Source organism: Arvicanthis niloticus, chromosome 6 (genome assembly GCF_011762505.2).
Source record: "Arvicanthis niloticus isolate mArvNil1 chromosome 6, mArvNil1.pat.X, whole genome shotgun sequence".
NCBI lineage: Eukaryota > Metazoa > Chordata > Mammalia > Rodentia > Muridae > Arvicanthis > Arvicanthis niloticus.
The window spans coordinates 11,474,193-11,501,658 of NC_047663.1; the positions used below are offsets into that span (position 1 = coordinate 11,474,193).

A 27,466-nucleotide genomic window follows, 5' to 3' on the forward strand; every position below is an offset into this window, starting at 1 on the left:
AATGCCTTTACTTTAGTTATTCAGAATTGATTTCAACGGACAGACTGATTCCCATCTGAGTCTCATCATAACCATTGACTTCTTATAACCTAGACTAAATATTTTACTCCTTAAAAATAAGTAACTATAAAAATCAAATCCAATAGCACTGTGGAATGACAGGGATCCTGTTAATGTTTATAAATCATACACTAAGCTTAAGTACTTGGGTCAAAAAGGGCTGATCTAAAACAGCCACCTGATAGGCACAGAGAAAGTCACTAGGCTAGATTCATTCAATAATGGATGCTTTAGTGTGGCCCAACTTAAGAGATCAGAATATAAAATGGTTACTCTTTATTACATCAACACACAAAAGAGAATTTGCCTGGCTCTAACCCACTTGACCCTGTTTCTTTCTTATGCCAGCCCATCTTAGTGTGCAGCTCTGACCTCAACTGCATCCCTAGCTACAGAGACTGGCCTCATCAGCCGGGGAAGGCCCAGGGGTGGAACACAGCTATCAAAAAGCAAAATCCACCGCAGCAACATATCATAGTTGATATTTTTGTGGGAATTACATCTTTTTTTAATCTTTTACTTCCACATTCCCCATTACAAAATTACAATTGGCTGGTATTTTTTCTCTAATACCAAACAAAGTGTGAGTTGCTTGAACTTGAGCAATTTGTTGAATATTACTCTTGAGTTTAGCTACTGAATCAAGTGACTCTTTACACCAAAATTTCCCTCCTCTAGGAAATGGAGCTAACAACATTTATCTCTGTGTAATTTGTGGTCCTTATGTGCCAGGTACCATACCAACAGAGATTATAGACTATCTAGGGACAGATACTGTTAAAGGCTTTTCTGACAGAAGTTGTTAGAAGCTGAAAACCTTGGAAAGGTCACTGCTGATAGGTAGCCAATTCTGATAGGATGAAAAGCTTTCATAAGCTCTGCAGACACTGTCTCGGCCTTTTTGGAGTTCTCAGGATGACTTGAAGACTCATGGGAATTAAAGAAGGAAACAGAACTTTTGAAAGGCAAAGACTCATGTTCTCGATAAATAAAATACTTATGGCCATATCTATGATCCTGCACCTCCATGGTCTTAGAATTTCCACCCAGTCAAACTCTACTCTCTCGAATTGTGTCTTTTCTACAAGTGAAATGAAAACTTACAGACAAGGAATAGCCTGAGTGATTTTTACTCCATAGCAACACTCAGATATGAAAATTGAAATAAAATAATTAATAGAAGAAAAACACCAAATAGTAGAAAGCCTGGTGATTTTTTTTTCTCTAAAGCTTATTCCAGTGCTTGGGGGCATGGATTAGGACATTGCTCTTCACTAAAGACCTGTAAGTAGTTAATTTTTACATACATTTAATAATAATGTGTGCCCACATTTTTAGTGGTGGGGATGTAATTAGGACAAAACCGTGCAGAAGCATGAATTGTCTTACAATTTCACATCCTTCCTGTTGCTTTGCTGTCCCTTGGAGGCAGTGAACAAAGACATACAGCACAGCTTTCTTTTATCCATGCCTGTTTGCACGGGAAATTAAAGATTCACTTCTGCCACCCCAGCCACGTCAATAAGCTATACTAATGTTCCACTGATGAAGTCGCTCCCCTTTTCGCCTTCCTCTCAATGTTACTTCCCTTAAGAGATCCCTAAATGGCATTTGCTTTCCCAGTTTGTTTGCTTCAGCCCTCCCTAGAGATGATATGAAAAGAAAAAAAAAAAACGAATCCCAGCCATAGACTGTGTAGTAATAAAGCATGACACATAACTAAAGTACATAGCCCATGGCCAACGCAAGTACCCAACAAAAGCTTCTATGTAGAAAGAATGAGCTTAAAGGAACAGATGAATGAGCAAGTAGCCCAGGCTTAGATCCGTTTGTACAGGAGAGCAAAGTCTTACCTCAGTTACAGACTCAAACCCTGGGACCTTTTCATCTTCAACACGACTGCGCAGACACAACTCATGATCTCTTCTCTGTGCTCTTCACATTCCCCTTCTTAGGCTGTCGGCACCTACCACCATGGAGATGCGAAACCCCACAGCAGAATCTTGGTCTGTTTTGCCTTTCCGGCCACATTCAGCACAGACAAAAGCCAGAGTTCTCAGCGTTACTTGACTGAATCGACACTTTCTTTAACCGGTTCCCATGCCTACTCATGGTAGAGATGCCTGCCAACGGGGGCTGACAGAAAACAAGAAGCTAGGAGAAATCCCCTTTCTCTATGCTCATTTACAACTCAGTCTTTGATCACAGCTCTAGGAGCCTGTTAAATCACAAGAATCCCTCAAATTACCAAGTGGCCACATGCTGCCCCCTAAACATCGCATTCACCCAGAAAGCTGAATCCTCTCGCGCTGACATCTCAAGGCTGGTACAACTTCATCCAAGTCTGATCTTTTTATGTGTGGGCTCTCTGTACTGTCACAGCAGAGTTTTCTGTGAAAACACACACCCTGTCTGACTATGTAACCCTATACCAAAGGCAAACAGCCTCTTGCCCAACACCAGTTCACATGGGCTCCAAGGTAGTAGGTGACCCTAGAGAAATTATCAACAACCTTAGTATTAGTTCCAAGGACATTAGATGTTCTTCAGGAAACTGCTTTCATTTGTGATTGTTTGCTTTGCTTTCTTTACTTTGGAGATAAGAGAAAGAGTGAGTCACTCACTGTCCAGTGTTCTTTTTTTTTTAAGTGAAAGCTTAGCATCATTTTGAATAATTAGTCGGTGTTGAATTTTTTATTTAAGTCAACTTTGGTGAATTCACTGAGACTGGAGACAAGGAATTTTGACATGTGACACTCAGTAGTAGATTTTTATCTGGGGTTATAGATATATAGATTACAGAGATAGAGATAGAGATAGAGATAGAGATAGAGATAGAGATAGAGATAGAGATAGAGAGATATGCTCTTCAACCAAGTAGACTTGCCAGGAGATAATATAATGGTCTGGAGTTCAGAAGATTCAGATTAGAAGTTGTTGCTATATATTTGGCATTTGTAGTCACAGACAATGGAAGAGACCACACAAGAAGTCAGAAGAATTAGAAGAGAGAATTCCATGACTGAGTCCTAGGACAAAACCCAATTTGATGTTGGAACAAGGAAGAGGATCCACAGTAGGAAATGAGAGAACCCTTCCTTGCACAGCAAAACTGTGAGCTATAGTACACCATGAAAGTTTGACAGTGCTAGGGAATGTCATCCTGTCATACATGGAGGGACACCCTGGCATTGAGAAGTGGTATTTGACTGGTAACCTTGACAAAAATTGCCATAAATTTGAAGGCAGAGCCCTGAATAAATGACAAACAAGTAGGAACAGAGTAAGAGGTGTTAGCGAGAGGAGGCAGGAAGCTTCCACATGGCGCGACGCCATAGATAACCGGGATGGATGGAAAGCCATGTAAGAAAGAGGAGTAGTTTGTTATTCTGGGAAAGAGAGATTTGTTTGTCTTTAATTAATTTATTGGTAATTTGACACACGTCTATCAGTCTGAACGTGCACGCCGTCTATTACACTCTCAAACCACCCGAAACCTTTCTTCTTCCTGTCTGTTCCCTTCCTTACTTCGTGTTTTTGTGACCCACTAGGTGTAATTGGGATTGTTGCAGGAACATGGTATGGAGTTGTGGGTTGATGCAGGGATAAGCGTACAGTGGTGACGTCTCTGAAGAAAATGGTTTCTCTCTTTCAACTAGACATTAGCTGTCAATGGTGTCTTGAGGGGTGGGGGTGGATCCTCTTACCCTATGAAAAAAGTGATGATTTGCCTGAAAATGTTTTCAATTAGTTAAGTTTTTTAATTAAGTACATGACCTGACTCTTGCATATCATTGCATAAAACCACATCTTTTGGTAAATAAGAAGAAGGCATTGTTTCATCTTCATCGTTTTATTGCAAATTCATAGGGAAAGATACAACACTGATATTAGAACTATCAGTGGATTAGTGAGTCTAATGTTACTAACCACCTGTTTAAATGATTGTGCAATAAGTGATTAATCTCACTCACTATGTTTTCTTCATGTTCTATATCTTATAAAAATACTGTTTCTATTTCTGAAGCAATGATTCTTTTTGTACATGTAAAAATAAGATAGACTATAAAATATGAATTCCATAATTTTCATTATCATTAGGATAATCCTATTATTGATGCACAGATTAATCATAATCTTCTATTAAGTCATATGCTCATTTAAAATATCTATTAACATAAAGTCAGTGCTTAATGCCTATTTGTCAAAGGCCAGAATAACTATCTGAATAAATACAGCATTAAAATGATCTACAATTGCAATTATTTACTGTGAGAGTAGTGTGGTTCCTTTTTAAAAATGAAGCTCAAAAAAATATACATTTAATTGACCTGTCATGCCAAACCAAGTGTGTGTGTGTGTGTGTATACATACATATATATATATATATATATATATATATATTCCATATAGCCCTTAGTAAAAGTAGATGTAATATTTGCAAAATAGTTAAAACCGTAGCAAAGTAAATGCTGTCAGAATCATTGTGAAATTATTCTAATGGAAAGACTAGAGAGAAGAATGTCTACAAGGGGGTGAGTGGGTGAGCAAGTAGGTGGATGGGATTAAATTATTTTCTGTAGTGCAAAGATTGACAGGAAATGGGGATAAACTAAAAAAAAAAAAAAAAAAAAAAAAATCCCTACATAGCAGAAGGAATGGGCAGACAAGTATCAGGTATAATTAAAGTTATGCAAATGAAACACATTGATCTTGAAATTACTGCCAATTATACTTCTGGTAATGCTATAAAAACTACATAATTTGTATAAAGTAATTTTATTTTTAAAGCAACTTTTGTTTCCTTTGAGATAAAGTCTCATGCACAGCAGGCTGGACTCGGATGCTATGGAGCCTTGGGTGATCTTAAACTTCCTTTTCTATTTAAACCTCGAACTTCTAATCCTCCTGCCTCCACAACCCTTGTGCAGCAGCACTCTGGGTTTTTGCAGACCTAGGGATAGAACCCAGGGCTTCGCTCATAGCAAGCCAGCATGATGCCTACTAATTGACCTATACATCAACCCTATGTTTTGGTACATTTTCTCCAACATAATATTTTTATTGATTATTTGGGAAGTTCACATCATGCACCCTGATCACAGTTCCTTCCCAGTCTCCCCTTGTCCATTCACCAACCCTTCTAACACTGCTTCAGAAAAAAAGAAGAAAAAGAAGAAGGAGGAAGAGGAGGAGGAAGAGGAGGAGGAGGAGGAGGAAGAGGAGGAGGAAGAGGAGGAGGAGGAGGAGGAGGAGGAGGAGGAGGAGGAGGAGGAGGAGGAGGAGGAGGAGAAGGAGAAGGAGAAGGAGAAGGAGAAGGAGAAGGAGAAGGAGAAGGAGAAGGAGAAGGAGAAGGAGAAGGAGAAGGAGAAGGAGAAGGAGAAGGAGAAGGAGAAGGAGAAGGAGAAGGAGAAGGAGAAGGAGAAGGAGAAGGAGAAGGAGAAGGAGAAGGAGAAGGAGAAGGAGAAAGAAAGAGAGACAGAGAGAATCTGGAGCATAATCAAACTTCCAGTGGACCACCCCTTAAAGAAAACTGAGCAAGATCAAAACAGAAACCCTTTTACTGCTGCACAGTGCCACGTTCATATGAATAACAGACAGAATGTTAACTTTAGCCAGATTTCAACATTCAGCAAAAATGCTTAAGTTGTTGCTGTTTCACAGTCTTAGGCCTCGCTGAAAGGTTTCTTCTGACTGACTGAAACAAACTGCACAGGTGCCATGTTTTGCCTGCCTGAGAACTTCCTGTTATTCTAGCTGCCCGGGGCTACACTAGGATATGGAGGAAGTGGTTAAAGTTCTCATCAGTAAACAGGGCGCCCCTCCCAAACGTCATTCCCCTGCTTAAGATCCTCATGCCGGGTTCTCTTTCCTGATACATTTCCTTTCCTTTGACCAGGCTGTGCTGAAGTGAACCATGTTATCCTGAGAGATTTTAGCCTCTGAAAGCATGCATAGGACACTGGAGAGATGTTTACTTCCTCTCAGATGAGAGACGACATTTAATTTTAGAATCAAATACAAAAGTGCCCCCATGCACTTCTGGTTGGATATTTTATTTAAGAAATTAAATGATTTCTTTTTTTTAGACATCAGGCTGGTATTCCTCATTGCCAAACACACAAAGTATTAGGCAAGGCCTTCTGAGAACTGACAGAATGCCAGATCAAGGAGTGAACTGATTCAAAATATATGAATCATGAGAATGTTAATGGAAGAATTTATCATCTGAGCCTTTTCTGTAATGTCCCTTCCAAACAGCTCTGACTTATATAGTTTTCATACTCCAGGATCTCAGTGGTACCCATGTGTTCTGTTCTTGCTTTATGATGATTCTACATAATTAAACAGGAAGTCCTTCCTCAGACTCTGATAAAAACTGTGCTTCTTTGTAGCCTTTACAAACTTTCCTGTATTCAGTGTTCCCAAATTGCTGCAAGCCTTGCAAGACTTCCAACAACTGACTCTTCAGCTGAATACAGAGGAGAGTCTCGTAGTCATAGCTTACCTTGTGACAGAGACTTCATTTCTTCCAGAAAGAAAGGATGCCCGAAGTCTTTCATTATCTTCAATATCCACAGTAACCATTTAATCTGTTATTGTGATCAAATGGGATAAATGTTGTGGTCCCATGTCACTAAGGAAATGGGTACCAACCAGAACTGCTGGTTACATGGTCAATTTACTCATGAGCTGTGGCTAGGGCCACATTTACAACAGAACTGACAGTCTTGGTCAGCCCAAATCAAATGTTCTACAACTGAGCCACAACTCTAGGCTGATGTGTAAAGTTTCCAATTTCTGTGGTGTAAATATTCGAGTTATGGCCAGTCACAAATCATTCAATATCTGTGTTGTGTATATTCGAATTGTGGCTGTTTTTAAGGTGAACATGTGAGATCTCAGGCCGGGTAAGTGCTGGTAAGAGACCTAAATTGAGTCTTGTGAGCTGAGAGTTTAGTTTGATGAATTCTTGAGGATGCCCCTTAAACTATAAAGTAAGCTGAGGACAGTAGTGCATTCCTATAATCCCCAGCTGTTGGAATGCTAATGAAATATAGGAGGGACATGTACAAAGACAAGTTACAGGTCTAAAGAATGTCATGTGGCACTAGGTGTAACTAAAGGGATGTTTTGTTTTGTTTTGTTTTTCCTGGGGGGAAGGAAAAAGAAATGGAATTTAACAAGAACTGGATGTACTTGCAAGAAGCTCGTCTTGCAAAAAGTGATACCACAAACACAAAATCATGATTGATCTTAATGTCTTAAAATGTTTCCATAAAACCCAGTTAATGCTCAAGCCCTCATCATGAGTTATGGAAAATCCATACACATTGAACTTAAATGTCTCCTTATGACTAATCTTATTTTTTAACGTCCAGTCTTTTCCACTCCGGAGTAGGCTCCTCCATTCTCAAGAAGTGTGGATGTGTTTGCCTTTGCTTTCCAGGGTATCCACTCTCCAGTAGCTGCTTGTTGAGTCACGCTTTCCCAAGGGTGCAATTCACACCCTTCATACTGAATGGAAATGATGGAGACAAATGTTGTGAGCCCTGAAAAGGAATCAACAGGCAAAAGAAGCACGCCTGTTTGGTTTCATCTCTAGATCAGTTACTGGGAGAAATATCACAGAGAGCTGAGGTGGTGAGCTGTCACTGGTAAATCATCCTAACCTGCTAAGATTAGTCTCACAAGGAATGAAAGGCTTTGATCAGGAGACTAGGACAATCTTAAGGGCATTGTGGTAAAATCTCTCTCTCTCTCTCTCTCTCTCTCTCTCTCTCTCTCTCTCTCTCTCTCTCCTTTTCATATGCATGTATGTATCTATACAAAGGCAGATGAGGTTGAAGTACCTACACGTTCCTGTGGTTGTGTACACTTGTGTACACTGAAGCCAGAGGTCAATATCGAGGGTCTTCCTTCAATTGTTTTTCTCCTTATTTTCTGAGACAGTTAATCTGGCTGCCTGTCCAATGAGCATCAAGAATTGATGATCTCTTTATTTCTTCTAACCAGCACTGGATTAGAGACCCCTCATCATGTTGCTCTTTCTATGGGTTCCAGGGAATCCCTTCTTATGCTTTCACACAAGGAGGTTTACTGAGTATACCATCTCTCTAGCCCCAAAGGTAAAGTATTAAAGATTAAAGTTACATCGAAAATTCTGGGTCTAAAGGAATGATTAAGATGATAATACAAGAGATGGAGGTATGAGTAAGAAGAATATTACATAGCTCCAGAGAACAAAGAAAAGGGGACAAATTCCAAAGATACTTCAGAGTCAGCTCTGGATTCCACAGCAATCAGAAATCCATAGGGAAAGGAGCCAGAAGGGAAAGGCTGTGGATGAGCGGAGAGAGTAGAGGAGGATGTAATGAGAGCCCAGATGATTCCAAGGAACTTGGTTTAGAATGTCTACAAGAGAACCATTTCAAGGCATGAGTCAGTATCTTGAAATGGAATGGGTTCAAAGGAGAATAAACAACATTGAATAAATTAGGGCTTGTTCTGTCTTGAGTTGGCTATACCTCTCTGTAGTTCTGAAATATCATATTTCAAATAGAGGTTTGTCTATGGTCCAAAAGGAAGAGAAGGCCATCTGACCCATAGGTTGAGGAACATGAAGTTCATACAAGAGATCATGCTGTTGTAGGAAGGATATTGAAGAGAGGCAAGAAAGTCATGGGTTTAAAGAGAAGGAAGAACACTTGAAAAAGACAAGCTTGGAAAGTTGCAAAGTCCAGTTCATGATTCTCCTGTGGTGATCTGCATCTAGTCAGATTCCAGGTGTTCTCCTCTCCATCACCATCATCTCCCCCCCCCCCCCCACTTTGTGGGAACCCACTAGACTAAATAAACACTTTTAGATTTGAGAATTTTAATAGTGCACTCATTCCATTTTGAGTTTCCAGATTGGCCATAAAATAACCTGTGTGACAAGAACAATGAAGCTCCCACAAACTGTGTGTTCCAAAAATGCTCCATTAAAGACCCCTAGGCAGAAGCCTCTGATGTCAAAGAGACATAAGCCCAGTTGAAGGCTCTGTGACTGGTGCTGTCCTTTGTGAGGAAACTGTAATTGAGTAAAAAAACATTAACTTTCCTTCCTCTACTCCGGTGAGGTCATGTCTCTTTTAAGATTGAATAGCTATTTGTATCTGGAGTCACAGTTGCAGAAAACACATACAAAATACCCAATAATGCTTCCTTTGTTTTATTCAGAATTTAAATGTGCATGCATCATGTCTCCAAAATGAGCATTTTGTGAAATATGATGAAGTATTAAACTGCCACAGGGTCCAAAACAGAATAGATAATGTTTTGTGCATCATGACATACTTGACACTGGTTGTCTGTGCTTGTCTATTCTTCTGGAATAGTGTATTTCAAAAGTAGGTTCATCTCCATTCCAAAAGGCAAAACTAATATCTAAATATGTTGACCAAAATATTGCCTGTCATTTTCTCAAACAATAGAAGCCACATAAAACGCACAAGTCAAACAAAACCCCACTAGCATGATATCAAACTGTGCTGGTTCCAAGACTTAATTTGCAGTATAGCTGAGGGTCTTCCTATATTAAATTGTGCTACAGCAAATTTATACTTTATATCATTTAATGCTTAGATTTTCTTGTAGCAGCCATGTCTGATACCTTAGAAAACCCTACACATTATCCAGCTGATGGAAAGTTTCAGGTCTTAGCAGTTCTCAGCTCTGAATACTAAATGAGTCACTTCAAAAATATGGCATTTGGAAATGTAAACATGGCTTTGATATAATGATAAGAATATAAATACAAACAGCTATTATTTATTTGAATAAGTGTTGCATATTAGACCACAGGTCACTGGCTTGCACAAATTATGTTTTATTTTTTTAGAAACCTCATATGCTATCTACCACAGTCACTATCACATTTTTTTTACATGAGCAACACAAGGCTAAGCATGTTGGTACACTATTTCAGTGTCATACATTGAACAGAAGTTATTGACTGAAATTGAATTGAAGTCATCCAATAGATGCCATATACCAAATTCTCAGTTAATAATGATAGATCAGACCTTCTTTAAAAAATAGAGCCAATCTTCTTTAGAGTTTTGATACGGGGTATCCAAAAGACCCTCCCAAATTAAATAGATGATTGGTGTTGCACTTGTACCTTCCAGGGAAAGAAAGTAAACTTCTAGACACCACATACCTCAAACACAGGACTTGAAGAAATTATTCAGAATTTGACCTGGATTCCTTCTTCTTGTGGGCTAGAGTTCACAGTGCTGTGCAAAGTTATTTGCAAACTGTCAATGGAGAAAGTAAATCAATAATCCAACCTAGATGTACCACCTGTGAGCCGCAGTAACTAGCATGGTAAGATTGTAAAAAGTACAATAGTGACACTTAATATCCTAGGAGTAACTAAATGCTATATAATTAGACTTAGGGCTCACCCAATAGGAAGGAATTCATACCTGGAACTATAAACTTCATCAAATACCCATGAATGTCAAGGCCATGAGACCTAGATAATACTGTCATATTCCCAAACCAGTGTAATCTCTAATTGCATGCTAAATTATTTATTCTTATGTTCACAGATAAATGTATCCCTCTTCTCTTTTTCAGCAGGTGGAGATCATTATAGAAAATGACAACTGGTCAAAATGCATAAATGAACTGACCCTGGGAAACCTTTCTCTGTTACATTTACAATACAACCCCTACACCTAAGAATCTGGGCACATGGAAGACAGAGGGCTCAAAGATTGTGAAAGACAGAGGACAAAGCCATCTGCCTTGAGATAATCTCCTATTGAATAATTATTTTTAAAGATCTAAAATAAAGGATGGGACTTAGGGAGGAAGAGGTGGATCTGAGAGGAGTTGGGGTAAGGAGTGATAGTGGATGTGACCCAGACAGGTTGGGTGAAGTTCTCAAAGAGTATAAATATGAAGTAGAGCCAAAGTTGTTATTTGCAGGGGACTTTCTTACTATTCCTGAGGAATTCCCCAAATAGTCTGCCAAATAATATCGCAGGCAGAAAACTCAAAGAAGTGTAGTTTCTGCTGAGATATCTAGAAAGTCAGCTGAGTCTATAAACACCAAATAATCACAGGTCTCAGCTAGTCCACAGGAGTCTTGTTCCAAAGGTGAACCAATTCCAACCATTTATCTGCCTTTTAAAATTATTGATGCTACATTTGAGAATCCTATTGGCCTGAAATTATTTTCTTACTTGGCCAGAGCTAATCTTCCATTTACATTTTTCTGTGCAAGAAGCATAATAGACTTCGAAAATACACAAAGATCATGGAAATCAAGACAAGCAGGAGTCATTTATTTACAGCTTGCTGTCCCAAAGAAACAGGTATTAGGTTCATTTAGCAAAAGTTGCAAACGCATTCAGAGGCTTGGGAAAGCTTTATATCGTGGGGTGGAGGGCAGGTGAGGAATCTGACCTAAGGTTTGTGGTTCTTTCACAACAAATACATTGTCCACTGAACCATCTCTCCAGTGTAATGTTCTGATCCTAAGAAATCTATTATAATAATGCTCAATTGCTCTGGTATTCTGAGGACAAATCCTACCACCCCTCTGTGCAAAATTTGAAAAGCAGTAGCTCCTGCTTTTCAACTTCCCCATGTCAATATGTCATGTTATTAGAAACATAAATTGCCTGGTTTGCAGTTGCTTTCAAGAGTGCTCTTGTAAAGCAGACCCAAGTTTATTTAAAACCTATGGAGGGTTGTAGCATGAAAACCTTAAGCCTCACAAAACCTATCAACTGAACAATATAAATCACAAAAGTTATGTAAATCTACGATACCATTTCCAACTTTGTGAGAGCTGTTGGTCTAGATCATTTTTCACTAATAAATCCAGCATTGGATTGTTGCAATCATTCCAATTTGTTGAAGTTCATTTTTTCACATCAAGGTGGTGTCACCAAATATGTTTACTGACTCTGACCAGCTCCAGTTCTTCCAACTTCGTAATTTCTTCTGACTTACAGGCTAATCCCCATGGATGCTCTCACCGAAATGTTGGTGATATTCTATTCTCTTCTGCCTCCCTTACTGTCTACTTTTGCTCCTGTGAAAATTGGGTCTCAATTACAGCCTTGTCCAACAAAACTTGCTTGAGTGAGGTATTCCATTCCTGGAAACTCAGTTTGATGCTTCCAAAGCCTTAAGCAAATGCAAATTTTATTATTGTCATTTCTCTTTAGGTTGAAGTTGGAAAATATAAAGGAAGTTTCATGATGCTGGCTGTGTGGAAAGTTACGGAAGAAAATCAACACCCAAATCACAATTTTCTCTTTCTTTATCGGAGAACTATTTATGAGAAAGCTTCATATTACCCATGTGATTGGTCACATGCTTCTTCTATTCTCCATTTTCATTTGCTCTGTCCCTGTCTTTTCATTTTGTTAATCACCAGAATGAAGATGGTTCATTGACTACTAATCAGATTCAGGTAGTTATGAGAATTACTTAAAAATGACTCTCGTTCAAAAAAAAAAATTAAGCCAAATTTAGGAATAGAAGTGTTTGCATCTTATACTACTTTACCACGAAGTTAGGCTTTACTTCTGTGAATCCGACCTTATTTGATATTTGTTTTCCTTTTATTTTGTGCTTATGGGTATTTTGCTTAACAATAAGGTAGATATCTTTGAATTTTAGGTCAACATGCTGCACATAGCATGTTCCAGTCAGCCAAAGCTACATAGTATCATCGGTCCTGTCTCAAAAATAATAATAAAAAATAATAATAAAAAAGGACACATGGGACAAGTTATAAATGGTCAAAGAGGATCAAAAGAGTGGGTAGCTATAAGATTTCCTGGCATTTGTATGAAATCCTAAGAATGAAGACAAATTAGTTTTTAAAATGACAGATGAACATACCCAACGCACACACGGTATGGCTAGTTCATAGGGCTGTACTGCAGAATTCAAGCCAGCAAAAAGAAGTACCCAGGGAAATAAAGTCTTAGCGCTTCATTGACCTTAATTTCTCAAGTATTTGTGTCCAATTCCGTCGGGCCAACAAGCAACAAGGATGATCTATTTTCCTAGTCACCAAAGGCCTGTGAGAGAATACACAGTGGTGGACAGTTTCCTTTATCTTAGAGCTTTCAGGCCTGTAGAATTTTCTTTAAAGGGGGAAAAAATAAACCTCAGAACAATTTCCCCATTCAGTCAGGAAATCACTGCCATCAGCTGTTCTCCAAGTAGCCTTTGCACACAAGCAGCCAAAACAGGCTCAGTCCAGATCACCTGCCCCATTTCACCAGCACAGATTCTTTGACAGGAAGATAAGTAAGTGATTACACTCTAAGTGGAGTCTAAAGGCTAAATGCTCAAGCAAATGTTGGAGCAGTATTCTTTGGGTACAGTGAACCAGCCAGCTGAGGTCAGGCAGAAGTAGCTTCAACCAGTTTCCCTCTCAAGGTCTTTTCCATTACAGCAGCAGGGCAGAATGTAGCAGTAGACCCAGAGGGACAGGAACAGGTGGTGTTTTTAGTGTTAACACATCAGTGGTGTCATATTCTCCTTTGTCTTGAATATAATGTTAAGTGTAGATTTAAATCACTCAGAGCTGTGTGTTCTATATAAATATTGGAGTAGTAAGCTTTCATCTCTTTATCTACACATAGATTTAATAAACAGAGATTAGAAAGAATTGTTACATGCAATTGGAAGCCTAGTTTATGGCTAAATATTTTCCCTCATTCCAAGCAAGTTGAAGTTACTTAATAGTATGCCCTCAGGCTGTACATTACCAAAGTCATGGAAGCACTATAGGTTTATGCTCCACTAAATCAGACAATGTCTTCCCAAGTCACTTTAACGCAGTACTGAATTAAAAAAAGCAAAATGAAGTGGCAGGAGGGACTTAGAGTATTGTTTCTTATCCAACAGTAGAAGCCAGAACAACACCAAAAACACAAAACTGCTCTTATTTCCTGTCCTCAAAAAATGACTACTTAAACTACACATGACTCAACTCTAAAACAAAAATGTAGACAAACAGTTGGTTTCGCTTAGCACCTCCAGCTTATGTTATGGACTACCTGCCGTTAAAAGGGACATATAAATCACACAACATGGACCTTAGCAAATGGCACAAAACATGATGTGTGGTTGGCATTACAGCTATTCTATGCCTTTGTAGATCCAGAAAGATCTCAGAAAAAAAGAAAGAAAGTAGAAAGAAAGAAAGAAAGAAAGAAAGAAAGAAAGAAAGAAAGAAAGAGAAAGGAAGGAAGGAAGGAAGGAAGGAAGGAAGGAAGGAAGGAAGGAAGGAAGGAAGGAAAGGAAGGAAGGAAGGAAGGAAGGAAGGAAGGAAGGAAGGAAGGAAGGAAGGATCAGAAGCATACATTGACTTGGTGTGTGTGTGTGTGTGTGTGTGTGTGTGTGTGTGTGTGTGTGTGTTTCTGCATTGAAGCATTGAGTCCCACCACCAAGGTATGGGAATGCTGCCAGGCAGGCAAAACACAAAGATGGCATTTACTCTGCACTGCCATTAGGTGCTGGGCTTGATCAAAGCATTGACACACTGCTCAGGGGATTGGGAAAGTGCAGCCTAAGATGTGGGAGGTCAAAACTGGGATTCAGACACTGGGGCTCCCTGACTCCCGGGCATCCAGGAGCCTCTAGAAGTCACAGAGTTGCTGAGAACAGAGGAGGCCAGCAGGCTCTGAGGTGGGATGGGATCGGGGAGATGGAGAGCTCCAGCTTAGCTCATAGATAGCTCTGTAGACAATGGCTTTCTCTATGCTCCCCATGGCAATACTTGATGAAAGTGAAAGTCTTTGGTTCCAAACTGTTTACTGATTGTTCATCGTGAAAAAAGGGTGCATGCCACTTCCTCAAGGTAGACCAGAGATTAAATACCTTTTGGAGGAAGGAATGTCCCAGAGGGTAAGTTTATTGGATAAACCCTCAGGGTCTCTAGATACCTCATCAGCATGGAGAACTCGGTTCTGATCTATGTGACCATAGGTCACATTCCTATGTAGGGAGTGTGGTCACATGACAGGGGCCTGGTCTGAAGCAGGTGAAGCTCCTACTGTCCTCTCAGAGGTTTCCTCTCAGAGATTCCAGGGTTTCTAACCTGCTCAACCTTACCAAGTTTCCTGAACGATCCACTGCCCCACATGTGTGTGGGGGTGTGTGTGTTTCTGCATTCCAACTTGCAACATTACATATTTTACCAAATTATCTTATCACCTCAAAATGTCAAAAAAAATTAGTACTATAGCTGTTGGAGTGTGAGGGTTGTAGACAAGCACAGTAACTATATAAAGAAAGAGAAAAGATACCCACTTTGTGTTTTGGGGGTAATATGACTAAATATCATTTTTGATAAGAATTTTTGAATTTAATTTGTAGTTTTTTGTAAAATGAGGACTTTTAACTCGTTGTGTCATATTTTGGTTTATAAGTGGCAGGTCATTCAAATCATGAGACTAAAATCTGCCTATTGAGCAGAGTATTGGAATACAAAAGCTGGAATCACATGAAGAAAACATGAGGTAAAAGCGATGAAGAAAATAGTCACCTCTCGCTCATGTTTCCCTGCCCCCAACCAAAGGGCCTTTGTTGCAGAAAGAAAGGAAGGCAGGCAGGAAGGAAGGAAACAAAGGCATAGATCAGTGAGCTCCATTTGCTTCGTTTTCAATGGCAACCACTAAGCACTTTGAATATAGCCAGTGTGCCCATAGATAACCCAGATAGATACATGTTAGAATTAGCAGTCAATTCTAACTAAAGAACTACTGCTGTGCCCAAGAAGGATGATCACGTGACTGCCTTGCTTTCCTCCCCCATAGAGATCAATTTTAAAGAACTGGTTAGAGCTAATCCTTTCAATGAACATGGATGCCTTAGGATGTTTCCGTATCTAACCTGCTGGCTGTGTTTCTGTTCCTAACCACATCCCCATCTTCAGAGCTCTGTGGCATGGTTGCCATAAACCCAGTTTCTAAAGAGAGGCCAGGCTCTGTAGAAGCACTTTGTCCTACACCTGTTTTTCAAACGTCAGTGTATACCACAGTCCTGTCGGGGGTTGGTTAAACAGATGTGCCAACCTCTGTCCCCAGAGTTTTAGATGACCGGGTTATAGGGCCTAAGAATCTGCATTTCTTACAAGTTCCTTAAAGATACTAGAATACTGCTTCACACTGGGAACAGCTAAATTAGACCATGTAGCTCATAAACAAGAAGTACAGACCATACCCTCTCCTGTCTGATTCTAAATAGCATTCAAAGACCACACCCAAAAGCACCCATTTCCCTATAAGAGTTCTTTAGTGTAAAACAGAGGAGAAAAGGTATTGCCCTGTTTAGATAGTAAGTGGAAGAGTAGTGGAGCCTGTAATTTGAGCTCCTGGCTCTGCGATACACCATCACATCATTTAATTAATCTGATCTTTAGTGTCTCCATGACCGAAGAATTCTAACACTAAGAGTTGTTTTGATATGAAACCTGTCAGAGTTAATGATGGCTAGCAGGGACAGGGGTTACTAGACCACAGTCCTACCTGAGGATCTAGAGACAGATAATGGTTTCTTGTCATGAAGACATTTTCTTCAGTGGTGTAGCTGCTGTTAAGTTGGTCACACTCCTAGAAGCAACCCATCGCCCATGTTCTTGTAAGCAGCCCTAATGAAATTAATTAATGTAAGTGGATAAGACACATGAAAATTGTGAAGGGGCTAGTGGAAGCTCAGAAAGAGTGAGAGGGACAAGAGAGAGCTAAGGGAAATACGTATGATAAAAAAACAAAGTATCTGTACATATGAAAATGTCACAATGCTAATTTTAAAAGTCCCGAAAATGTGCCCATCAGTGTTAAAAAAAAAAAAAAAAAAATTCCAAAGCTCCAACATGCCACCGCAAATGCTGCTGGTTATTTTCAGTAGAAATCATAACAGCAATGAACTGAAGATGGACCAAAAGAAAATGTCACTATGCCACTAAAGGAACTGATCTTTGTTTTAAAGGCTGGGATGACGTAAAAGGAAATGACAAAGAAGTTTATTAGAACCTCAGAGGTTATGACATCTTTAAAGGGACTGGACTAATTGTTTTCAGGGGAGACAACACAGGGCCTCTTCCAATAATCCTTTTTTTTTTTTTTTTTTTTTTCAAGTGAAAATATAAACATGTAAGTGTAACTGCTTTAACAACAGTTCGGATTTCACGCTGCTTACTTTCTTAGGTGCTATAGCTTTCTGCCAACCTGGAAACACTTCACCAAAACGGTGGTGGTGGTGGGGGGGATGTAGGCTGTTGGCTTTTGTCTAAAGTACATTGAGGAAACATCAATCTGACTTCATGGGTAATGTACTCTGGGATACAAATATAGGATTCATGTATTCAGAGGCAGGCAAAATGTTAGCAGACAGACTGTATGCCATTGTTATTCTCCAATAACTAATTGTCATGTAATGATACAAAGTAACATTTGTCTTTATTTTCTCATGAAAATTTTATGTTGAAAACCCAGAATCAACACCTTTTAAGTAATATTTATGTGCTGTCAACACTGTGTTGGATTATGGAAGAACTTTTGATTCTAAACTAAGCAATTTACCAAACACTGCTTCACTTCACTTTCATGCTCATTTCGTTCCCCACAAATGCCATTGCAGGTCAATATTCGATATTTGGACCATCAGGTTGGCGCTTGTCATTAAGAACACAAGGAACAGTGGATTTTTCCACATCAATGAAATATTATTTCCTTTTGATTGGATACTATATTTGTTCAATGAGTCAAAATTCTCATTGATTTGTGTTATTGAAGGTTATTTATTTATTTATTTATAATTATTAGCTTCTGGTGTAAATGACAATTCATGTTTTGGTACATCAGAGTTTGTACCTGTTCAGTAAAGTATAGGTGTACCATCTCTCTTTCTGACCTTATTGTTTTGAGTTTTGTTTTCAATTCCTTTGTAGGGTATGAAGTATTTAATGTTTGGTATGTGCTATGATTTGAAAATGGAATGTTCCTTCATGGTTAATCTTTTGACCAATTATTTTCTAGTTGGTAGTGTTATTTTGGGAGATTGTGAAATCTAGAAGAGGCCCAGCTGGTAGAAATAGGTTCTGGGTGTAGGTCTTTGCAGGTGATAGCCTACTCTGGTCCCAGCTCCTGTCATATTCTGCCTTCTTATCCACTGTGGTGTGAACAGAGCCCACTGCATGATCCCAACACCACAAGATGAGATCTCTTCTATGATTTTTATTAGCACTCTCTGAAATTATAGTCCAAACTAATGATTTCTTCCTTTCCATCTTTTCTGCAGTTTGCATTTATGTGGACTTGACATCATATGTTGAGACTACACTCCCTACCTCCTGTGTTTACATTTCAGTTATTAATTGTTTAGGAATTTTGATGATTTTTTTTTGTATATCTTTGATGCTTTCATTGCTTAAAATGGATATAAAGTATATAAACATGGTGGGGAAGTAAATGGTGGCTTTCAAACGTGGGCATGCTTAGGTAAAGCAAAGCATCATGGCTGATGGAGCAGCTGGGTTGCTCTCCATTCAGCACTCTGATTCCACCAACTGACAAGAGAAGAAGCAGAGCAATCCTACAGAATTCAAGCTCATTAAATTATCTAAGATGGATTCATACCCCAGTATTTCATCTTTACAAATGGAAATAATTTAAGATCAAATAGACAGGATGGATCTCTGGAAACCCATTAGAAATGTAACAGCTTCAAGTCATGTTAGTTTGCATTACTCTCATTTATAGTCAAGAGCAGGGTTGGCCCTGCTACCATCCAGTCAACTCCTTGATAGCAAAAACTATGAATTTGCTTTTTTTTAAATTCTGAATTTGGCTGTATGCAAACTTGATAGTAGAGGCTGAGAAGACTCAATTTTTTTTTCTGCACACTTCACAGTTAGATTACCAGTTAGCCCAGGCTACAGAGAATATACTTTCTCTCATATGCTGGGTAAAAGAGAACCAATATTTTCACTCTTCTTTCATGAATCCATTCTTTCATTCATCAATGGATCACCATAGGACATGAGGCTGTGACAACCATGCAGATTGTAACTGCTTCACCAAGGCACACTCTTTGTGTATGTCAACAGATCCTGCCAGTCGCCCTCCACTGCTGTGCCTCCAGCCCCTCCTGATGAACACCTTCATTATCAAGTTGGAGTCTTTAAAACCATGAGAGAACAATGTAGATTTACTAATGCCTTAATGGCATTGACCGGCATTATCTTTATGTATTGCCTTCTTCACCTCATCAGTCTTTCCAACTGTTTGCCCTATAGCATCAGGGTTTAGTGTCAGAAAGAAGCAAGCAGCTTCACCTAGGCTGTGTATCCGTGTGGAGAAAGCCAACATGACTATTTAACTGTCTGGATATCAGAATCTTTTAACTCAGCTTTTGTCCTTACACCAAGAACCTACACTCCAATCATGTTTAATGTTTCACAGATCTGAAACCAGATAGACTGTTCACAGTCAGATAGATAACTCTTCTCTAACAATTTGTAACAAAAAATTATGTCTGATGTAAAGCTTTCTATCATCCCAAGCACTGTGCCTTCTTCTGAACACTTACAAACATTTGACCCTACCAAAGCGAGAAACTGAAAGGGTAATCTAAAATCCGTCCAGTAACCAACAAAGTGTCACTGTACATCTATTTAGAAGAAAAGAAAGTGACATTTGCTTACCTCAGGAAAATAGCATTTTGCCTACAGAGTAGCAAAATGATTACTAAACATTATTATTTTGATGTATAAATAGCCAGGGCCACAAAATTACACTCACTAGATAGCAATTATCAGGGTAAAACTTCATACATTAACAGACATCAAATTTATATATACTCATGCATGCAAGACATTGTAAATAAACAACACTATCCCAAGGACATAGTGTGCCACCCTTAACTGCTAGCTCTGCTTATTCTGTGTTTCTGTTCCTTTTTTACAAGCTGACCCCATGGATGACAGCCAGATTCAATGCACAGTTCAAGAAGCAGTGCCCTGTATTTACATCCACAAACAACAAGCATGAGCTGACACATCTGTGCAGGAAAGCTGCAGACATATTCTGTCTGCATCAACTCAAAGTAGAGAAAGAGTATCCCGAGGTCCAGCGTTGTTAATTTTCATGAGCATAAGGCACACTGCATTTGGATTCTTCCTGGTTTTCCTTGGGTCTGTGGGTGCTGTCTAGACCATTTACTACGCTCTTACTTGTTGCACTGAATATTCTTTATCATGTAAAACCCTAGAACAAGGTATCCAATCTCATCTTCACCTCAACATCATTACTAATAAAACTTAGATCGTGAGTAAATGAAACAATGTTATTCCCAGAAAGCCTAAATTTAAAAATGAGTAACTTGTAAGTCTTAGATCATTTGTGCCAATTAACCACCATGTTCTTCTTGCACCAACTGGCAAGTTGAACCATTTCTGGTCCAAACAAAAGTTGGGCTAACGGTCTGTAATAGTCTGGAAACTTCAAATTCCAGTTGCAAATCCAGGAAGCTTTTTGTGGTGTCACCTGTAAATATAACCACAATTCTAGAGAGATGAAAGTTAAACATCACATTCCCTACTAAACAAGCTACTTAGAAATGGCTAACTGTGTATTTTAGGTACTAGCCAGCTAGAGCTACTGAGTCCTTCTACAGAAAATCACCATGCTGCCTTCATTGATAGGAGCACCGAATCATAGATTTTATTTTATAATATTATTTCAGATTCTTTTCCCAGAGTAAAGACAGAATATCCTAAAAGACACATTGCTTGGGCCAGTTTCATTGTAGATGATATGAAACTACAGTTGTAAAAAGACGGGCCAAGCTCTTAAGTGAATGGCTACTTTTTTTTGTAGGTGAAACCAGCTTATTTATTAATTACTAATTGAGCTCAAGAACTCTGTGTAATAAAATCCAACCTGTGTTGGGTTCATAAGCATGAGGATATATGTTCAGGCTATTAGAACACATGTGAATAGCAAATTATGGTTGCTGGTAGATATTGAATCCTAGCACTGAGAGGTGGAGTAGAAGCAGGAGGATCCCTAAGACTTGATGACTGCCTGTCTACATCCAGGTCAAGGGAAAGATGCTGTCTCAAGTGAATAAAATAAGGAGTTGATGATGCAAGAAACCCAGCATCTTCCTTACACAAACAATACCCCCCCACACACACACACTAAATAAAACCAACTACACCCTCTATTGATGCTCCTCAAACTTTTCCATTAAAGAAATATGACTTCACACAGAGAAAGGAAATTAAACACATTAGTCTTATTCCAACCCCAAACCCTAGAGATTATCAGAATATAAGATTAAAGACTCAAAATATTCCAGTCTTAGAATTTTTAATGCATGCCTGTGTTAAACAGTGTTGAAATGTATGTATAATAAATATACAATGTAATTTGTGTGATATAAAATATGTAAAATAGGTAATAAAATATTTAATATTTATTATAAAACTGTTTCAATTGGTTGTCATTTACATTAAGCATCTTTCCTTACTTCAAATCCAAATTCTGTAACTATATGAATAGCATATTGTGTATTCACTACAGTGCTCATAGCTCCTTACAGTCTTCTACCCCTGGAAGAACAGCTTTTCAGAGGTAGGGTTCATATGCATGAATAACACAGTACATAAAGGTACAGAGGAGAAAATGGCAGTTAAAATATATAATAAACTTCAGTAGCATAGAAGCAGTGATATTAGAGAGGAGGACCATGTAATATCTTTTACATTAACTTGTCTTTCACCTCACTTAAGAAAAATTATTTTCTCATGATCAAGTTGCATTATCAAAAGCTAAACCTGGCCTCTCCCTCTCTCCATCTCTCCCTCTCTCCCTCACCCTCTCTCCCTCTCTCCCTCTCCCTCTCTCCCTTTCCCTCTTCCTCTCTTCCTCTCCCTCTCTCCCTCTCTCCCTCTCCCTCCCCATTTCCCTCTCTCTCCTTGTCTCTTCAGCCTCTCAGCTCCTCCACTTTCTCTCCTAATTTGAATTGAACTCTGAACCTTGTTCATTTATAACCTTCCCTTTTGGCTTAAATTCAGAATACTCTTACATGTGTGCTATGAATCAGCTGCAGTTCAACACACATGATATTTGGTTTTATTTTTATTTTCTGGAAGATGAAAACTGTACACAGAGAGTGCGAGGTTTACACTTCCCATAGTAACTAGTGAAAGTACACAAATATATTATTTTCTTTTTAATGTCCTGGCTCCCACCGAGTGGTGAAGGATAATGTTAAAAAGTCAAACTACAGCTCCCGGGACATCCTCTCTTCTAGACACACACCACCACAGGGCTATAATTCACACAGCAAATGTCATCTACTTTATAGAAATGTTCTTGTTAGTCAAAGAAACCTACAAACATCAATTCAATTTTATAGGTTTGAACTCCTGGAAGTCAGAGGATAGACATCAAGTCCATAATTTTCTGAATACATTTTGAAGAAGTAAAATTTCTAAGATTTTCACAGACAATAAATAAACAAACAAACAAACTCAACTTTAAGCAGCAATTCTCAAACTTCCTAGTCTGATGACACTTTAATATGGTTCCTCATGTTGTAGTGATTCCAAACATAAAAAAATTATTGTTGCTACTTCATAACTGTTATGAATTGTAATGTAAATATCCAATGTGTAGGTACTCTGATATGCAACCCCCCCCAAAAGGTCACAACCCACAGATTGAGAAATACTGCTTTACAGGAATGAAGTAGTAAGTTCCTGGTATGAAATTCATGTTAAAACAAGTCTAGAAAAATAGATGTTTTATTTCCTCTTATATCATTATAAATACTCATAAAAAATTCTTAAAGCTTTATGGATGATATAAAATACAAAATTTTGAGGCATACACACTGATAAATGTACAAATATACATTTCGGTTCCAATAATCTGATCTTGAAAAAAATATCAGAATACCCCACATGGGATCAACATGATAAGTGACTTTCAATATCTACCTGTATATGGATAGATGAGACTTGTTTCACAGACTCCACAAATACCAGCTTGAGACTACTTTTACCCAAAGCCTCAAAAGAAATTCAGGAATATGGCACACCCTTATTAAATCACTTTAATTGCGTTTAATTCAGCATAAACATTTGTACCGATGGTCATGGAGCCTTGAAGATTCCACCCCCTCCCCCCAAAAAAATCATTGTGTGTAAACCATCAATGTAGCAAGAGATTGTATAATAACAAAACATGAAGTAATGCTTACCGTCATTCACACTCTTCCACAAGGATGTATGAGCTGCTTGCTCTCAGCTTGCAATGGTTAAGAATGTTCTTTAGTTAATAATAAAGGGAAGAAAAGTCTCCAATATCAAGAAACCAGGTTAACCATTGACATTGGTTTGCTACTCTGGTTCCACCCTGGAATCTACATCAGCAGCCCCTGGCATCTTCTAAAGCAGGCAGTAACCAGTCAGCTGAGACAGCAATGACCTCACTGGTTCTGCTACTCTGAAGGTCACTCAAGTATACCCTGACAAGTTTTTTTTTTTTGTCAAGGATACAGAGGGGGAGGGAGAGCATTTGGGCCAGAAGCATGCTCAACCATGCCAGTAAATGGCTCAGACATTTCCAAACAGGCTTACTGAGAAATAACCTATAGAAACACTCCTGTCTGTCTTATGGCTTTGATCAGTGCCATACAATGAAACCCTGCTCAGCAGAACTATTTGTCCATAGCTCAGCAGGTGAGGGCTGGGATTGCATTGCTGGTGAACAGTGAGACAAGACAACTAGAGATACCCACGACTTCATCCCGCTACTCCACATAAACCAAAAGTAGTTCATCCTGGACAATGCAGTAGACTAGCCCTGATGAGATGTGGACTGGGGCTGGGGACGGCTCCTTTGCAGCATCCCAGAGGTCACACCTTAACAGTGAGATGGGTAAATAGAGCCCAGATTGTTGTCCAGGTCCTGAGAACACTTTCTGATTGTCAGGTACTGTTCGTTGAAGAGTGTCCTAGAAGGTAAATATAATGTTCAAAGACACCGTGCAGTCGGGGCGGTTCACTAGAAGACAGAACACAGCCTCAGAAGGGAACAGGTGGCTTAAAATGCTAGAGGAATGTAAAAAGCAACCATGAGGAACCAAAGAAATCACCCCCACCCCCTCCCCAAGCACCTGAAGCTCTCTCTGCCCCAGGAGAGCTGTTTTCAGGAAAGGTCAATGGGGATATTTTTCTAGCTGGGAATTTGTATTATGCCTCTCCAAAGAGGGAAGATAGGCAGAGGGGCAAAAGAAACCCTTGGTTCTTGGTTCATACTCCAAATTTTGGAGACTTTTTCTAGATTCTGACCCCTGGTTGCTGTTTGCATTCCAGCTGCTGTTTTCAATTCTATTTTCAAAGGCTCCAAGTGCTTGGGAAAATTGAACCTGAGTGTTGTCAGCCCTTCTGGGAGATTTCTGATGATTTTTTTTTTTAAATCTCAATTTTTATCTCAAATATCGTCATTTGTAAAGGGGGGAGGGACAGTGAACCACAGCTGCAGCAATACCTCCCTCAGGTAGATAAACACTCTGCCGAACTGTTAGCTAACTTAAGGTCTTGACATTCTAATATAAACATCTGCTAGGCAAACTGTAACACAATACCTCAGAAGAATCTCAACTTTTTAAGAGACAGAACTTTTCAGCTACACATCAATGTCTGGCAAGCAGTGGGCCCAAAGCTTGCTTTCTCTGCAAAGAAATTTGAAGACTAGATTCAGGTTCCTGTGTGCCTTCATTTCAGTACTAATGGAAGCCTCAACTTTCCTTTGTGATGTTTCTGAAATCAGTCTGGCTTCATAATCTAGTGGCTATTATCCCTTACACTGGTCAAAAGCTGAGTTTCCTCTTTATGCTGACTCAGACTTTTATTCTCAGCCTTGAGAAAGTTTCTCTCACTAGCCTAGAGCTCATGTCTGGTAAACGACATGGAACCCCACCTATCTCCACCTCAGAGTAGAGGTAGGCTTTCCTAATAATTTGGGATGAATAATACTTAGATTGCTGTCTTGGTTTTGTTTTTATTTTTGTTTCTGCTTCCCAGAGGGTCTGGGGATTCAAGCTCAAGACCTCCTGTTTACATGATGTCCAAGTTGTTAAGTCTCAAGCCCTGGAACAAATGGCTGAGGTGTAAAGTCAAGCTGGCATCCTCTGGGTTTTCCCAGCATCCCTCACCCTTCATCTGTTACAGGTTCTACCTAACCTTCCCTCCACACCAGAACTTACCAGTTGCTGGTTGTACCGCTCTCTCTAAGAGACTCTTACCTGTTTTTCCATTTACAAATCATCTTCAAAGCCTTTGAGGTACTTTTAAGCGAGTGTGAAGATACAGTGACTCAATTATCTCTGGGAAAATCATTTCAGGGAAGCTGACTGTGTGTGAGTGCTTGGATTTGACAGAGAGGATGAAGAATCTGGTTTCTTAGCATCGAGAATTGCAGGCCAGGAGGGAAGATGGAGTCAATAGCTTCTTGAATCCAACAGTCACGCCATGACCTGTGATGTCATTGCTTCATTTGAAGTAGATCCTGGGAATGTCAGATATGTCCCAGCTGACCAGGAAGTTTAAAAACACACTGTAAAGTAAAAATGATATTTAAATGGGTTTTTGTGTTGTTCTACAAGCTCTGAACAGAACACAGCCATTGAACATGAGTTTAACTGAATTTCTGCCTCTGTGACCTGCAATTCCCCTGAAATAGAAAGGGAAACTGAGGTAAATGAAAGCAATAGGTCTTCTTTAGGATCTATTATACTGTAAAATGATGAAAGTGCTTGCAACTTGAATGTATAGACTGAAATTGAGAAGTGATTATCATTTTTAGTTATTTATTGGTAGAGCTTTCCTGGTATCATGAGAGGAGTTTGTACCATTCGAAGAGACTTTAGAGTCTAGGGAGGTGGCAGGGTTAGTAAAATGCCTTCCCTGCAAGCCTGAGGACCGGAGTTCAGATTTCCATCACTCAGGTCAAAGCCAGGCATGGGGGGTGATTTTCTGTAACCCCAGTTGTAGGGGCAGAGACAGGCAGACTGCAGAGGTCATTGGCCAGGCAGCCTAGCCAAAGTGATGAGCTGGGCTCAAAAATAAATAAATAAATAAATAAATAAATAAATAAATAAAGAGTAAAAAAGACAGCAATATTGATGTCTGGTTTCCACACTCTTTCGAACATGTGCATGCACCCATGCACATACATACACCAGCATGCACACACCCATATAAACACACACACACATACAGAGAGAGAGAGAGAGAGAGAGAGAGAGAGAGAGAGAGAGAGAGAACACACACATACACACACAGAGAGAGAGAACACACACACACATATACACACACAGAGAGAGAGAGAGAGAGGCAGAGACAGAGAGACAGAGAGACAGAGACAGAAAGACTCCTTACAATGTAGAACTCTAACATTGTTCTCCAAGCTCCGACAGTAATAATTACCTGCTCTAATGTTGTTAGTAGCTATGAGCTAAGAACAGTTCTTACTTTTTAAAATGGCTATAAAGAGGGAAAAAGGGGTATTCTGTGGTATTGGGAAATGATATAAAATTTCAATCTCACTGTTCATAAATAAAGCTTATTGGAACACAACCAGGCTCATTTATTTTCATATGGTCAATACATTTTATGCTCCATTGTCATGATTCAGACACAGGCTTACAAGGACTCTGGGGACTGTGAATCACAACTCCTAAAATATCCTTTATAAAAGAAAATGTTTACCAACCTTTAATGTAGGCATGCCGCATAATTCCCCGTTCTCCAAAGGCAAAACTACAATTCTCTGATTAATTTCTTTCTGTGGTTGAATGCTAATGCCCTGTCTTTCTATAGCACAGGGTCCTATTGTTATGGGTAAGATTTTTAACTATCTGTCAAAGGTCATGTGTTCCTGTGTTGTTATCCATAGTGGAACTGTCAAGGCAGGGATTCTTTGGAAGTAAGATGGGTTATGTTACTGGCATCATGCCTATAAAAGGAATGCTGGGACACCCACACTGTTCATTTTATGTTTGCTTCCTGGCCAGTAGGAGTGAGCAGCTTTGTTCCACCAAGACCTCCCATTATGCTCTTCTCTTCACAGCTCTTAAAATATAAAGATACTGACATCACATCCACAGGGACCTCTTAAATATGAGACCAAACCATACTTCCTCCTTCAAACAGATTTCTAGCACAAGTATGTCAGATCTACAGGAACCAGAGTAACTGCCCCTCCAGATATACTCTCTCTCTCTTTGTTTGTTTGTTTGTTTGTTTGCTTGTTTGTTTTTCAAGACAGGGTTTCTCTGTGTAGCCCTGGCTGTCCCGGAACTC

The 27,466-nt window shown here is 39.3% G+C and overlaps 1 protein-coding gene across 4 annotated transcripts in view; it reads right to left on the reverse strand.

Annotated features, from left to right (window-relative positions):
* Window positions 1-23,518, reverse strand: part of Kcnj16 (potassium inwardly rectifying channel subfamily J member 16) — a 50,475-nt gene extending 26,957 nt beyond the window's left edge. Inside the window, exons 1-2 of one of the 4 annotated variants that reach the window (XM_076935530.1) lie at window positions 23,359-23,518; window positions 10,265-10,361 (exon numbers count right to left, since the gene is read on the reverse strand). The gene's annotated coding sequence lies outside the window, so the exon portion shown is untranslated. Of the gene's footprint in view, window positions 1-1,913; window positions 2,455-10,264; window positions 10,362-23,358 lie in introns of those variants that run through there. The other 3 variants (XM_076935531.1, XM_076935533.1, XM_034507389.2) reach the window with 3 other exon arrangements.
* Between the last annotated feature and the right edge of the window lie 3,948 nt (window positions 23,519-27,466).